The sequence below is a fragment of the Pantherophis guttatus genome, chromosome 3 (genome assembly GCF_059756535.1).
Source record: "Pantherophis guttatus breed Tessera chromosome 3, ASM5975653v1, whole genome shotgun sequence".
Classification (NCBI taxonomy): Eukaryota; Metazoa; Chordata; class Lepidosauria; order Squamata; family Colubridae; genus Pantherophis; species Pantherophis guttatus.
Window position 1 is genome coordinate 2,220,656 of NC_142065.1, and position 16,187 is coordinate 2,236,842.

At 48.2% G+C, this 16,187-nt stretch overlaps 1 protein-coding gene across 2 annotated transcripts in view; it reads right to left on the reverse strand.

Annotated features, from left to right (window-relative positions):
- Window positions 1-10,382, reverse strand: part of DNMT3B (DNA methyltransferase 3 beta) — a 53,024-nt gene extending 42,642 nt beyond the window's left edge. For both annotated transcript variants that reach the window (XM_087888945.1, XM_087888944.1), the window contains exon 1: window positions 10,215-10,382. The gene's annotated coding sequence lies outside the window, so the exon portion shown is untranslated. The remainder of the gene's footprint in view (window positions 1-10,214) is intronic.
- Window positions 10,383-16,187: the final 5,805 nt, after the last annotated feature.

Here is a 16,187-nt window from a genome sequence, read left to right on the forward strand (position 1 = left end):
CTGTAAACATCAGCTCCGTCTGTGTGATTCGTTCTGCGACCAAACGAAGTGAGCTTTGTGAGACGAATTGGCACCTTTTGAAATGGAGACCCAGATAAAGGACAGAAGGGCTTGTAAAAATACAAGTAGCCCTCCCAACCATTCATTTTGTGACCATTCAAAGCCGCAAGGGCGCTGAAAAGCATGGCTTTTCTCGCACTTACGACCGTTGCAGCATCACATGATCAAAATTCGGGCCTTGGCAACTGGCCTGTATTTTACAACGATTGCAGCATCCTGGAGACCTATGACCACCATTTGCAATCTTCCTAGCCGGCTTCCAACAATCCACGGAGGATTTGTTTAACGACCGCACGGATCTACGACCGTTTTGCCACAGCGTATAAGCGAATCGCTGCGGTTGTTAAGCGAATCAGGCGGTCGTTAAAGCAAATCCATCAATCACGGCGACCCATGAGCCAGGATGCTGCAATGCCTGTCGGTTTCTAAGCAACCAAATTTGATTACATAACCACGGGGATTGCTGCAATGCGTAACTGCGAGGACCGGTCCCTAAACGGAACAGTTGCAAGTTGCCTGTACTCAAAGAGGCTTATAAACATCCAGGTTGGGAAAACTGGAAGATCTAAATTTTGGGGGCATTTCCCTGGATTCCCTCTTCCCCACCCCCCAAAAAAAACCCAGTTCCCAGAATGCTTCACTCTATTCCTCCAGCAAAAAGGATGTGGCTGGCCCTCCCTCCACCCTCCTCCAGCCTTCCTTCCCCCTTTCCTTGATATAAACCACATTATCAGCGGAAGTTCTGCAGCAGGAAACGTCTGTTTTCCAGCTTAGTAGTTTTCCGGCTTCCCTTCACTTAGGAAGGGTCTCACGTCTGCCACCAGCTTTGCCACTGACTCAAGACCCTTCCCCTTTAAAGGGATCGTGGCAGGGTCTCAGGAAATGGGCCAGGTTAGAGGAAAAAGATATTTCTTTTTACTTTTATTGCATTTTTACAATTAAACAAATCTTACTCGCGTCTTGTGCATAACTGTGACCATTTACATACCATAACATTCCAATTCAAATACATTTTTTATTATACATTTTAATTCTACTTCTATTTTGTCTATTTCTTTTCCATTTTTCGGTTCTCAATCCAGTCGTAGCACTTCTCCCATATGGCGTAGTATTCCGAATCTATTTGTCCTTTCAGTTCAATTGTCAATTTGTCCATTTCTGCACAATCAAATATTTTTTTTAATTACTAAACCTTCGGAAGGTATGTTTGTATTTCTCCAGGATTGCGCGAAAGCTATCCTTGCTGCGGTTATTATATGTAAAATGATATATATTATTCTTTTGTCATATTTCCCTTTAACTATCCCTAGGAGAAATAGTTCCGGGGTATATTCTATCTGAAGTCCTGTTAATTCCTGTAACCATCTATGTAATTCTTCAAGTATTTTTTTGTTTTAGGGCACAACCACCATGTATGATTGAAGGTACCTTGTTTTAGATCACATTTCCAATAGCTCGGGCTTAGATTTGGATATATCCTCTAGACTAGCGAAGGGAAAAGAAATTTAATGTGACTTTATCTAACGCATTACATTGTCTAACTAGTTTTGGTCACAACACTATAAAAAAGATGTTGAAACTCTAGAAAGAGTGCAGAGAAGAGCAACCAGGATGATGAGGGGACTGGAGGCTAAAACATACGGTGAACGGTTGCAGGAACTGAGCACGGCTAGCCTAGTGAAGAGAAGGACCAGGGGAGACAGGAGAGCAGTCTTCCAATATTGGAGGGGCTGCCCCAGAGAGGAGGAAGGGGGTCAAGCTATTCTCCAAAGCACCCGAAGGCCAGACAAGGAACAATGGATGGAAACTGACCAAGGAGAGATTCAACCTGGAAATAAGGAGAAACTTCCTGACAGTTAGAACAGTTAACCAGGGGAACAACTTGCCTCCAGAAGTTGTGAATGCTCCAACACTGGAAGTTTTTAAGAAGAGATTGGACAACCATTTGTCTGGCATGGTATAAGGTTTTCTTCATGAGCAGGGGGTTGGACTAGAAGACCTCGAAGGTCCCTTCCAACTCTGTTATCTGTCTTTTGAATAAAGATGTCAGAATGCACAGTATTTAAGAGCACGTCCCTTGATGAATGCAAGAGAAAACATTGTTGGCATCGTTGATATGATTTTGAGCCCCAAGTTGGGATGGCGGGGAGGGAATTTTACCCCTTTTTTGAGACCCACCATCTTTGGATTCATACATTCACTTGAGCAGCTGAGTCTAATGGTTTTCTTGAAAACATTTCATCACCCAACTAGGTAATTTCATCAGTGCTAGAAGGGTGCAAAGTTTGTATTGCCTAGTTTGTCTGTCTATGTAGATTCTCAACCATCCAGGTTGTCCCAAAACTGCGTTTCTAGAGGCAATTGGACTTTTTGTTTCCATTGAAAATGTTTCGCTTCTGATCCATGAAGCTTCAGGTTCAGCGCTTCAGATGAGAAGTAAAATCTTTTCAAGGAAAGAAAAGGAACTCCAATTGTCTTTTGAAAAGTATCTTTGGGGCAAAGTCTGGTTATGAAATGTCCACAAGAAAACCACCAAGAAGAGTTAAAAAAACATTATGCAAAACCCCCCCTTGAGTTATTTGTAAAAATAATAAAAGGCAGGATGCAAATAAATAAAATTAAAAACAATAATATTCCCACCAAGACGGACAGGGCAAGTCTCTAGTATATAAATAGGGAATAAACCCCACTCCCTTCTACACTGATGATGTTACCTAGTTGGGTCATGAAATGTTTGCAAGAGGAGAGCACCAAGGACCCCATAGTCCCGCGATGGCGAACCTATGGCACATGTGCCAGAGGTGGCATGTAGAGCCCTCTCTGCGGGCACGTGCCCCGTCACCAGCTGCTGTTTTAGTTTCCGGCACCAGCTAGCTGGTCTTTGGGCCATTTTTGGGCCTGGAAAACAGCCCAAAATCCAGCCTAAAAACAGCCCGAAACTGGCCTGAAAACAGCCCGGAAAATGGCCAAAAACCAGGCATGTGTGCACTGGCCAGCTAGTTTTCAGGTTTCTGGTGCTCTGATGCACGCACATTCCGGTTTGGGCATTCAGTCCCGAAAAGGTTCATCATCACTGCCATAGTCCTCCTCCTCCTCTCTCCAAACCCCCTTCCTTGTAGCACTGATGATGTTCCCAAGCTGGATCATGAAACATCTGCTAGAAAGCAGCCAAATTCAAGAGTCGCGCTCCTCCTCCTCCTCATCTTCCTCTTTGCAAACCCCACTCCCTGTGAAACATCTGCAAGAAAATCACCCAGCTCAAGAGAGCACCAAGGACCCCACAGAATTCTTCCTCCCTCCTCTTCCTGATCGTCTTCTCCAGACTCCACTCCCTTCTAGCACTGATGATGTTCCCTAGATGGGTTGTGAAATGTCTGCTGGAAAACCACCAAGCTCAGAGAGCACCAAGGTCCTCACAGTCCTTCTCCTTCTCCTCCTCCTTCTCCTTCTCCTCCTCTCTGCAACTCCCCCCTCCCATCTGGCACTGATGACACTACCTACCTGGGTCATGTAATGTCTGCAAGGAAGCCACCAGTTAAAGAACAACAAAGACCCCACACTCCTCCTCCTCCTCTCCACCAACCCCCCCTCCCTTCCAGCACTGGTGATGTTACCCATCTGGAAGAAAATAACCAAGTTCAGAGAGCATAAAGGCCCCCTAGGGAAGGTCTGTGAACAAACCACACAAACCGACATATATAAAGGGATGGAAAGAGGACAAAAAGACTTAAGTAGACGGTTTGATGCTCACTGATGGTTCCTCACCACAACACCCACTTGAAAGAGATCGAGTGGATCACTTCTGGTCCCTAAATTTCCACTCTGAAGAGGGTTTGGTGAACTGGTGTAAAAAAAAAAAAACAGCCTCGTTTTAAACGTAGGAAAAACTAAAGAGATCGCTGTCGGTTTCAGAAAAGGCAGGCAAAGCCACACACCTCTACATATTAATATTTCACCTGTGGAGGTGGTTAGCAGCATCAAATTTGTGGGTGTGCAGCTAAGAAGTAGGCTGTCACTCAACAGCAAGACCCTAGTGAAGCCAGCACTGCATCACATGAGAAAAGTACATCTTCCTTCCTCTGTCCTTACCACTTTCTATAGAGCAGAGGTCTTCAAACTTGGCAGCTTTAAGACTTGTGGACTTCCACTCCCAGAATTCTCCAGCCAGCATAGCTGGCTGGAGAATTCTGGGAGTGGAAATCCACAAGTCTTAAAGCTGCCAAGTTTGAAGACCTCTGCTATAGAGGGATGATGATTACTGTCTCGTTTGGAAGCATTAACTGGTTTGGACAGGAAGGCAGTGCTGAGAGTGGTGAGGACAGCAGAAAAAGATTATCAGCAGTTCACTCCCTTCTATCCAGGACATGGCATATAAGCGATGCTTGAGCAGGGTCTACAAGTGTGTGTGTGTGTGTATGTGTTTGTGTATCACTGGAGGTTTTTAAGAAGAGATTAGACAGTCACTTATCTGAAATGGTATGGGTTCTCCTGCTTGAACAGGGGGCTGGACTAGAAGATCTCCAGGGTCCTGTCCTGTCCTTTAACAGATTAACAGAGTTGGAAGGGACATTATAGGTCATCTAGTCCAACCCCCCCCCCGTCCAAGCAGGAGACCTTACACCATTTGTGACAAATGGCAGTCCAATCTTTTCTTGAAAGCCTCCCGTGATGAAGCTCCCACAACTTCTGAAGGCAACTTCTGTTCCATTGGTTGATTGTTCTCCCTGTCAGGAAATTCCTCCTTATTTCCAGGTTGAATCTCTCCTTGATCAGTTTCCATCCATTGTTCCTTGTCTGGCCTTCGGGTGCTTTGGAGAATAGCTTGACCCCCTTCCTCCTCTCTGTGGCAGCCGCTCAAATATTGGAAGATGCTCTCCTGTCTCCCCTGGTCCTTCTCTTCACTAGACTAGCCAGGCCCAGTTCCTGCAACCGTTCATCGTATGTTTTAGCCTCCAGTCCCATCATCATCCCGGTTGCTCTTCTCTGCACTTTTTCTAGAGCCTCGACATCTTTTTTATAGTGTGGTGACCGAAATTGGATGCAGAATTCTAGGTGTGGTCCTATCCTATTCTCTTCTTCTGTTCTAGTTCTAATTTTATTCTATTCTATTCTATTCTATTCTATTCTATTCTATTCTATTCTATTCTATTCTATTCTATTCTATTCCATTCCATATTTTCTATTCTATTCTATTCTATTCTATTCTATTCTATTCTATTCTATTCTATTCTATTCTATTCTATTCTATTCTATTCTATTCTATTCTATTCTATTCTATTCCATTCCATTCCATTCCATTTGTATGTATATGTGTATATGTGTGTTATGTATGTGTGTGGGTAGGTATATACAGCTAGCAAGGGTGAATGCAGCCTGGATGCATTGGCGAGAACTCACTGGTGTGTTGTGTGACAGACAAATGCCAACCTGTCTTAAATCTAAGATTTACAAGACAACCATCCACCCTGTTGCACTGTAAGGCGTTGAATGCTGGGCAGCAACAACAGGGACCGAAAGCTCTCTCCGTGCCATGGAAATGCGAAGGCTCCATTGGATAGCGGGCATCTCCCTTCTTGACCACATCACTAACGACAGCATTTTAATGTGGCATCAGTTATAGAGGAGATGAGAGAAGGCTGACTCCGCTGGCATGGACATGGCCTGAGAGCAGCACCTTCCACCATGGAGGCCAAGACTGCCGACCCACTAGATATCAATGGCCAGGGACCTTGTGGGCATCCAAAACAGAGATGGCAAGATGGCCCAGAGTCGCAGCTGACTGTGCAAAGTGGCATTCAATGAACCAAAAAGTGGACCCTGCACCTGCAGGAATAAGCTAGGGAAGAGGAGGAGGAGGAGGAAAGGAGGAAGAAAGGAGGAGGAAGAAAGGAGGAGGAGGAAAGGAGGAAAGAAGGAGGAGGAAGAAGAGGAAAGGAGGAAGAAAGGAAGAGGAGGAGGAGGAGGAGGAAAGGAGGAAGAAAGGAGGAGGAAGAAAGGAGGAGGAGGAAAGGAGGAAAGAAGGAGGAGGAAGAAGAGGAAAGGAGGAAGAAAGGAAGAGGAGGAGGAGGAGGAGGAAAGGAGGAGGAGGAAGAAAGGAGGAGGAGGAAAGGAGGAAGAAAGGAGGAGGAGGAAAGGAGGAAGAAAGGAGGAGGAGGAGGAGGAAAGGAGGAGGAGGAAAGGAGGAAGAAAGGAGGAGGAGGAAAGGAGGAAGGAGGAAGAAAGGAGGAAAGGAGGAAGAAAGGAGGAGGAAGCAAGGAAGAGGAGGAAAGGAGGAAAGAAGGAGGAGGAGGAAAGGAGGAGGAAAGGAGGAAGAAAGGAGGAAAGAAGGAGGAGGAAGAGGAAAGGAGGAAGAAAGGAGGAGGAGAAAGCAAGGAAGAGGAGGAAAGGAGGAGGAAAGGAGGAAGGAGGAAGAAAGGAGGAGGAGGAAAGGAGGAAGAAAGGAGGAGGAAAGGAGGGAGGAAGAAAGGAGGAGGAAAGGAGGGAGGAGGAAGAAAGGAGGGAGGAAGAAAGGAGGAGGAGGAGGAGGAGGAGAACCCTAACTTAACAACTGTAGTGATTCACTTAACAAATGTGGCAAGAAAAGCTGTAAAATGGGGCAAAATTCACTTTAACCAATGTCTCATTCAATAACAGAAACTTTGGACTCAACTGTGGTCGTACCACTCATTGCAATAGAGCTCCTATTTAGGATAAATGCCAGGCTACCATGAGCCAACCGAGCCAAAACTGGCGAATCCACCAGTATCTGCCCATTTCTGGACTGGGAGGCCCTGCTCGCTGCCACTCCTGCCCTCTTGCCAGCTCTTGCTTAGATGGCTGCAATCGGCTCTAAATGGAGCCACTCTGAAGGGCATTCGGAAAACGTCAACTGGTGCAGAACGCAGCTGGTTGGGTAGGAAATAGAGTCCATCCTCGACTTGCGACCACAACGGAGGCCAAAATTTCTGCTGCTAAGTGAGACATTTGTTCACTTAGAATTTGGCCCCCGTTTACGACCTTCCTTGCCACTGTCGTTAAGCAAATCACTACGGCGCGTTGCTTTAACAGCTGTGGCCAAAGCAGTCATAAAATCGGGTGTGCTTCTCTTAACAACGGTGTTGCTCAGCGCCAGAAATCCTGATCCCAATTGTTGTCGTAAGTCGAGGATTAGTCGTAATTAACGAAGTTTATACGAAGCTGCTTTCTCCAGTCTGAATGGCCCTTGCAGGTCTGGACTTCAGTTCCCAGAATCCCCTGCTTCTAGGGCACCAGATTTGGAGAAACCAGTGTTTAAAATGTTTTATAAAAAGGCAAAAATTGCCTAAAGCGACCCTAGGATGCCCTGTGACACACACACACACACACACACACACCCATCAACCACAGCTAAGTAAGTGCAACGCATAAACCTACTTCTTATGATGGCTTAGCCATCCTGCCTGTAAAATATAGGTATAACTTGGCTTGACCCAAAATTTCTGTGCCTAAATGAGACAAGTTAAGTGTGTTTTGCCCACTTTACAACCTTCTTGCCACAGTTGCTAAGTGAATCACCGTCCAAAATTTCTGCTGTTAAGTGAGACATTTGTTTAAGTGAGTTTTGTCCCATTTTATGGCCTTTCTCGCCACGGTTGTTAAGTGAATCACAGCAGCTGTTAAATGAGGTTGTTAAGCGAATCAGGCTTCCCCACGGACTTCGCTTGTTAATGAAGGTCACCAAAGGGGACGCTGCCACCGTCGTAAGTATGAATCAGTTGCCAAGCGTCTGAATTTTGCCACAGTTGTTAAGCAAATCACAGTAGTTCTTAAGTGAGTCACCCGGTTGTTAAGTGAATCCGGCTTCCCCGTGGACTTCGCTTGTCGGAACTAAACCGGCAACAGCCCACCACTGCTCCTCATCAATCATCCATCAGAATAGGGCTGGAAGGGACCTTAGAGGTCTTCTAGTCCAGCCCCTTGCTTGAACAGGAGAACCTATTCCAGGGGTGGCGAACCTTTTACTCACCGAGTGCCAAACAGGTAGGTCCTTCGCGAGTGCATGCCATCCGCGCTGACCTATGCCATTTCAGACAAATGGCTCTCCAGTCTCTTCTTAAAAACCTCCAATAATGAAGCAACCACAAATTCTGGTGGCAAGCGGTTCCACTGGTTTATTGTTATCACTGTTAGGAAATTTCTCCTGAGTTCTAAGTTGCTTCTCTCCTTGGTTAGTTTCCATCCATTGCTTCTTGTCCTGCCTTCAGGTGGTTTGTAGAATAATTTGAACCCCTCTTCTTTGTAGCAGCCCCTCAAATATTGGAAGTCTGCTATCAAGTCTCCCCTACTCCTTCTTTTCTCTAGACTGGCCAAACCCAAATCCTGCAACCGTTCTTCATATGTTTTAATCTCCAGGCCTTTAATCATCTTAGTTGCTCTTCTCTGCACTTTTTTTTAAAAAATTTGATTTATATTCCGCCCTTCTCCGGAGACTCAAGGCGGCTTACAGTGTGCTAAGCAATAGCCTTCATCCTTTTGTATATTTATACAAAGTCAGCTTATTGCCCCCACAAACTGGGTCCTCAATTTACCCACCTTAGAAAGGATGGAAGGCTGAGTCAACCTTGAGCCTTGGCGAGATTCGAACCTGCAGTAATTGCAGGCAGCTGGTGTTAATAACAGGGTGCCTTAGACCACTGTACTACCAAGGCTCCTTTTCCAAAGTCTCAACATCTTCTTTGTAAACGCAGTGACCCAAACTGGATGTAGTAGTCCAGGTGTGGCGTTACTAAAGCTTTACAAAGCGGTACTAACACGTCACGTGATTTTGATTCTACGCCTCTTGTTTAACACAACCAAGGATTGTATTAGCCTTTTTGGCTGCTGTTGCACAGCGCTGGCTCCTATGACCCCTCCCGCAATCCCTCCCCACTAGCCAAAAAAAAAAGGATGCCCAAAGGGATAAAATGCCACACTGGCCCAACAGACGTAACACACAACCTCCACCTCCCTGGGGAACGACTAGCCATCATCCTCCCCAAACTCCAGGGTTCTTTGTTGGGTGCTGGACTACAACTCCCATCGTTCTTGCCTGGGTGGGGGTGGGGGCTAACAATGCAACCGTCCGGATCTTTTGAGTAGTCCAAGCGAAAGTAGGTAACTTGGAGAAGTCGTAAAACGAGGCTCGGATCAGTTCTCACCCTCCAGCCACCAGCACGTGATGCGAGTCCAGTTTCGGCCAGCTGGACTCGTGGAAGGGTGCGGGACCCTCGAGGACCCGGGCCGCGCCCCCCCACCCCCACCTATGGCCATGGATCATCAGTAGACATCCTTGGAGGGGGAGGGGGCCAGGCGCCCCCCCTCCCGCCTGCGAGGGGGCGGGGGGCAACGTTTTGACTCCTCCACCCGGGGGTCTCCAGCAGAAAATGGGGCTGGGGGGGGGGAAAAGGCCGAGAAAAAAAAACACAACCCAAGGAACGCCAGAAGAGCAGAGGGTCCCGCAGCGTGCTCAACCCTGCTTGCCCACGGAATTGCCCCCCTCCTCCCCTAGGAAACCCCCCTCCCCCACGTCCGGCGACCTACCTGGCAGGGTTGTCGGGGATCCCCACCCCCACCCCTCTCTCTCCCACCAGGAAAACTAAACTTTGCTCAAGCAGGGCGGGAACCAGCTCGCCCACCCACCCCCAAACCCCCAAATGCCCACCTCCGGGATGCGCTGAGCGGAGACCGGGATGCCGGCTGGAGGGCGGGCAGCCCAGGTGCTTTTCCGCCCCTTCGCAGCCCGGGAAAGCAGGGGGGGCAAAGGGGGGGAGGGGGTTTTGCAGGCGGGGGGGGTGCAGGGGAGCCAGGCAAGCAGAAGAGGGGAGAGGTCCTCCCTAGAGCCCAGCTGCCCCTTCCCCACTTTCTCTCTCTCTCTCTGCAGGGCACAGCCAAGCAGGCGCCCACCGGATCAAAAGGGGCGCCTGGGGAGGGCGGGCAGCAGGGGGGATCCCCCAAACTGGCACCGCCCAAAGCCGGTCCTTGCCCCCCCCCACCCCTCCACCCCCGGCCAGACAAAGCAAGCCCGGCTGGAAAGCTCCCCCTGCCCGGCTCCGGCTGGGGATCTCCTGGTTCCCCTTTTTTGCTCCGCAGCGCTGAGTTTCTCGTCTACCGGCCAGGTTGGGCTCTCCTCTCCTGCTGCTCCCGCCGCTTCTCCCTACCTGCTCCGCCGCCGCTGCCAGGCGTGACTTTTTCTTTTCTTTCTTTTTCTTTTTTTCCTTTTCCCGGGTTTCGAATCGGAAGCGGGCGAAGCCCAAACCCGCCCTGCGAACCTGGGCGCCGACTTAACCCTCCGCGCGCTGCGCCTTCCTGCGCGAAAGCCCAGCCGTGGCCAGGATGGGTTGGGTTGGGCGACCCCTCCCCTCGGGCCAGGCGGGAGGGGGAGGGGATGGGAGGGCAAAGCACGCCCCCCCTCCCCCGCCGGCCCTTCCCCTCCCCTCCTTTCCCTTCCCCAACCTCCCTCCTCCTCCTCCTCCCCCCAAGTCCGTAATCCTCCCTGGTCCGGGGCAAGGACAAAGAGGCGGATCTCCAGGTGAATGCGTTTCCCTGCTGGGGGTGGGGGAGAGAGAGAGAGAGAGAGAGAGGAAGGAGCTGCCGGCCCGGGCCAGGCTTCCTCTCCCCCTCTCCCCCCCCTCAAATAGCCTGGAGGTGGGAGGGGGGGGAGGCAGAATTTAGGTAAAGGCAAAAGGGCGATTTGCATTAAGAAAGTGGCACTCCCCCCATCCTTATTTGCCTGGAGGCCTTCCTCTCCTTCCCTCCCCCCAGGACCTAGGCAGAGCCCCCCCCCACCGGGGAAGGAGGGTCCTTGCAGGGCGGGGGGACAGGGGGGTTTCTTTGCAATCCAGAAAAGGCAGCCCCTTCCTCCCACTTTGGAGAGGTTTTTTTTTAAACTCAGGTGAAGTTTTGGGGTGCAGGTTGCAAGCAGGATCAATCAGGAGTGGTTGCGTTCCTTGGCTGATTAGATATTTTGGGGGGGGTCTCTGCTCTGGAGCCTTAACAAGGCAGGGGGCAGAAAAAGCGAAGATTTGGGCAAGCCCCCCCCCGCCCCCCCAAAATAGTAGGAATTGAGAGAATGGAAACCCACCAAGTCCTCGCCCAAAAGATTCAATCCTAACTAGGCCTGCCAGGTTGCAGAGTCGAAACCGAAAGTCGTAACCAGGGGGAGCTGAAATGCAGGGTGGGGGAGGGCTGCAGGCTGGGGAAAGACCCTGAGAGTCTACCCCTCTCTGCAATCCCCTGCAATCAAGCAGGAGATCCTCTTTGGATCTCCAGATCCAGTGAGGCTGAGAAGCAAAAGGCCCCTTCTTGTCTTCCAGCAGGAGGTTATAAAAATGCACCTCCGGGTTTTAAAATTCCACATTCCCAATTAGCCCCTGGGGCTAAAAGGGGAGGGGGTTGCTCAATGGATAGGAATCGCCCAGGGCAAGGTCTGGTTTACACAGCCCAGGAAAGAAAGACCAGCTGGATTCTCGCTGATTGCAAAAAAGCCGGAATTAGGAATCTGCAGCGCCTTCTCCAAGGAACCAATCTGATTAAAATCCAGAAATTTCGGTGCTCTCTTGATTCCTACAAGACGCTGAACACAAAACGTGTCAGCTTTGAATAAAGGAGAATATTTGTAGCTCAGGGTTGACATTGAGGGGCCCTTGGTGCTATACTAGAATATAAAACCGTCGGCAAACATCACTTCTTACTAGCACTGATGAGGTTCCCTAGTTGAGTCGTAAAACGTCTGCAGGAAAACAAGCAAGCTCAGAGAACAAGCAGGATTCCTCATGTCAGCCGTTGTTTAGCTTGATTTACATCAGTATTTCTCAACCTTGGTAGCTTGAAGATGGGTGGACTTCAACTCCCAGAATCCCCCAGCCAGCAGCGTGATGATGTCATGGCATGTAGGATGTAGTCCTGCCTGGTGAGTGTTTTGTCTCAAGCCATTTCTGATGTAAATTAATTTCATTTCAGGATTGGGATGATTAGGGGTCTGGAGGAGAACATTTGCAGGAATTGGGTACATCCAGTTTAATGAAAAGGAAGTTCACAGTTCACCAAAAAAAAATAAAAAATAGGGGTGACATGACAGCAGTATTTTAATATTTGAGGGGCTGCCACAAAAAGGAACTTATTTTCCAAAGCACCAGAAGGCAGGACAAGAAAACAACGGATGAAAACTAATCAAGGAGAGAAGCAACCTGGAATTAAGGAGGAATTTCCTAACTGTGAGAACAATAAACCAGTGGAACTGCTTGCCACCAGAAGTTGTGGGTGCTCCAACACTGGAGGTTTTTAAGAAGAAACTGGACTGCCACCTATCTGAAGTGTCTCCTGCTTGACGGGGCTGGACTAGAAGACCTCCAATGTTCCCTTCCAGCTCTATTCTCATTAAGTGATTGATTCAGAAAATGCATACGTGATAGCAGTATTTCAATATTTGAGGGGCTGCCACAGAAAAGAGAGGGTCACCTTATGGTCCAAAGCCCCTAAAGGCAGGACAAGAAGCAACGGATGGAAACTAATCAAGGAGAGAAGCAACCTGGGATTATGGAGAAATTTCCTGACAGTCTGGACAATCAACCAGTGGAACTGCTTGCCACCAGAAGTTGTAGCTGCTCCTCATTCCTGGAGGTTTTCAAAAATAGACTAGACAACCATTTGACCAGGATAATATAATGTCTCCTGCTTTGAGACACTAGATGACCTCCAAAGTCCCTTCCAACTCTTATTCGGCTCTGTTGTCCAAAGCACCTGAAGGCAGGACAAGCAGTAACAGAAAGGAAACTTATCAAGGAGAGAAGCAACCTAGAATTATGGATAAATTTCCTGACAGTGAGAACAATTCATCAACTGGAACTGCTTGCCTCCAGAAGTTGTGGGGGCTCCATCCCTGGAGGCTTTTAAGAAGAGACTGGACAGCCGCTTGTCTGAAATGATCTAGGGCAGTGACGGCCTTTTCGCGTGCCAAAAGCGGGGGCAGCGCAGGGGGTTTGCGCATGTCCGTGCCCACACCCATAATTCAATGCACCCCGCACATATGCGCGTGACCTCCCCCGCGCTCCCCCCACTTTTGGCACGCGATGGCACGGTAGGCCCGTTTTTCGCCCTCCCCAGGCTCCAGAGGCTTTCTTGGAGCCTGAGAAGGGTGAAAACGGCTTCCCCACCCCCACTCCGGAGGCCCTCTGAAGGCTGAAAACAACCCATTTCCCGACTTCTGGTGGCCCGGAAGGCCCGTTTTTCACCCTCCCCAAACTCCAGAGGCTTTCTAGGAGTCTGGGGAGGGCGAAAACTGCCTTCCCCACCTCCCCGGAGGCCCTCTGAAGGCTGAAAACAACCCGTTTCCCGACTTCCGGTGGCCCGGAAGGCCCGTTTTTCACCCTCCCCAGGCTCCAGAGGCTTTCTAGGAGCCTGGGGAGGGCGAAAACTGCCTTCCCCACCTCCCCGGAGACCCTCCAGAGGCTGGAAACAGGTGGTGACTTCTGGTGGGCCCAGAAGGACAGAAAATCATGCGTGCTGGAGCTGAGCTAGGGCAATGCTCGCGTGTCCACAGATACGGCTCCGCGTGCCACCTGTGGCACGTGTGCCATAGGTTCACCATCACGGGTCTAGGGAGGGGGCTGGACTAGAAGACCTCTAAGGTCCCTTCCAACTCTTGTTATGCTGCTAAGAAAGCCCGTCAGAGCCTACCTGAGCAGGTTTTTGTAGCGCAACAAAATTCTTTCCAAACACACATCGACACCCACACAGGAAGGGTAGTATGTTTGGGGGGGGTCATGAGGTAAAACCTAGAGGTATAGCCCCCCCCCCGAGGAACAATGATTCTTCTTTTCTCACAAATCAACAGGGTTTATGAAAGTTTAGGTAAATGTTGTCTTTGCAGATAATCATCTGTTTTTATGCATATCAACTTCCTGCTTCTTGTAAAAGACTGGAGTAAAAATTGTGACAGGACTTTTTAATAAGATCATTATCTTTTATTACATTGGCACCTTCACCACGGATATTCGCAAATGTTCTCTTTTTCCTTTCTTAATTTTATTTATTTATTATTTATTTATTTATTATATTTCTATCCCGCCTTTCTCCTGTAGGACTCAAGGCGGTGTACAGTCAAGAAAAATATAGATACACAAACATCATAAAATTGCTATTTAAAATTATTATTATAACATAGTTTGGCCCAATTAAATAGAACCTAAAATTAGATAACATTTTAAAAACATTCACATGTTATTTGTATGCCATCTTTCTGGTTTATTTGCAAACTCAGAATGTTTTTTGTTTTGCATGAATCAGTTTGGTTTCTGTTTCTTGAATTGTTCAGCTAGAAAGTTGATGAAGTAACTGTTTAATTGGATGTAAAATTTTAGAATCCATTGGTGCCCTTTTGCAATTCTGTTTCTTTCTTTCTGATTTCATACAATGTCTTTGGCATCTTTTCCTGGGATTTTATCTTCTCTAGATCATAATATTGCATTAAATAGCCCTCATGACGGCTTTACTGGCATCCCAAACACTCATTAAATTTGTCGCTTTATCCAGGTTATTATCAAAATATTCGTTTAATTCCTTTTTTTTTTTTTATGGTCCTTAACCACCATCTCCTTTCAATTAATCTCCATCTATAATTCAGGATCTTTTTTTCTAAGTACCAAAAGAACTGGATTATGGTCAGAGAAAGATTTACATAAGATATCGACTTTTGAAATTTTATTCACAAGACACTTTAGAAATCCATATCATGTCTGTTCTTGAAACCACATTCCTTTCTCTTTGCAAACAGTTCCTCTGCATCTTCTCTGCCACAACAGCTCTGCAAGGGAGGCCAACCTAAAGGAGAAGGAGGGGGGGAGGAGAAGGAGGGGTGGAAAAGAAGAAAAAGGATAGAAGGAGGAGAGGTGAAAAAGGAGGAGGAGGAGGAAAGGGGAGAAGGAAGGAAGGAGGAGAGGAGGAGAATGGGAGAAGAAGAGAAATGGGAAGGAGAGGAGGGGGAAGGAGAGAAGGAGGAGGTGAAAAAGGAAGAGGAGGAAAGCAGGGAAGAAGGAAGGAGGAGAGGAGAATGGGAGAAGAAGAGAAAGGGGAAGGAGAGAAGGAGGAGGTGAAAAAGGGGGAGGAAAGCGGGGAAGAAGGAAGGAAGAGGAGAAGATGAAGGGCAAGGAAGACAGGAGGAAGAGGGGAATGAGAAGAAGGAAGAAGAGAGGAAAGGGAGTGGAGGAAAAGAGGAAAAGGACAGGAGGAGAGAGGAGAGGAGATGGAAAAAGGAGAGGAAAAGAGAAGGAGAGGAGAAAAAGGCAGAGGATAAGAAAAAAAGGAGGAGGAGGAGGAAAGAAATAGAATGTGAGAAGAAAGAAGAAGAGGAGGAAGAGGAAAAGGAGAAGAGAAGAATGACAAGATAAAGAAGAATGATGGAAGGAGAATGGGAATGAGGGTCAAGCGGTTTTCCAAAGCACCTGAAGGCCAGACAAGGAACAATGGATGGAAACTGACCAAGGAGAGATTCAACCTGGAAATAAAGAGAAATTTTCTGACAGTGAGAACAATTAACACGTGGAACTGCTTGCCACCAGAAATTGTGGGAGCTTCATCACTGGAGGCTTTCAAGAAGAGACTGGACTGCCATCTGTCAGAAATGGTGTAGGGTCTCCTGCTTGGGCGGGGGGTTGGACTAGATGACCTCCAAGGTCCCTTCCTTCCAACTCTGTTAATATGTTAAGATGAGAGGAGAAGGACGAGGAGAAGGACAAGAGGAAGAAAACGGAAGAACAGCAGAAGGAGAGGAGAAAAGGGAAGAAAAAGGAGAGAAAAAGTGAGAGGAGAAAGCGCACAGGAGGAGGAGAAGGAAAAAAAATACCCTACAGACCAGGGGAGAAAGGGTTGAAATGGAACAGGAGATGAGGCCTAGAGATGATGGAGGACCCTGGAACCTGCCAGCCAAATGTTTAAAATTCTCAAGAGACTTTTCCGCTGCAGGACATGGAGATGGATGGTGCTTACATTTAATCAACAAATAAATAAAAAGGACCTGCAGGAGAGATTAGCCGCTTGGCCTGGCCCTGAGGTGGTGCCCCTTGCAAGGCCAACTGTGCCAGCCTTTGGACAACACCAGCCCCTCCCCAGGCTCCCTTTGGGTGAGGGGATGGAGG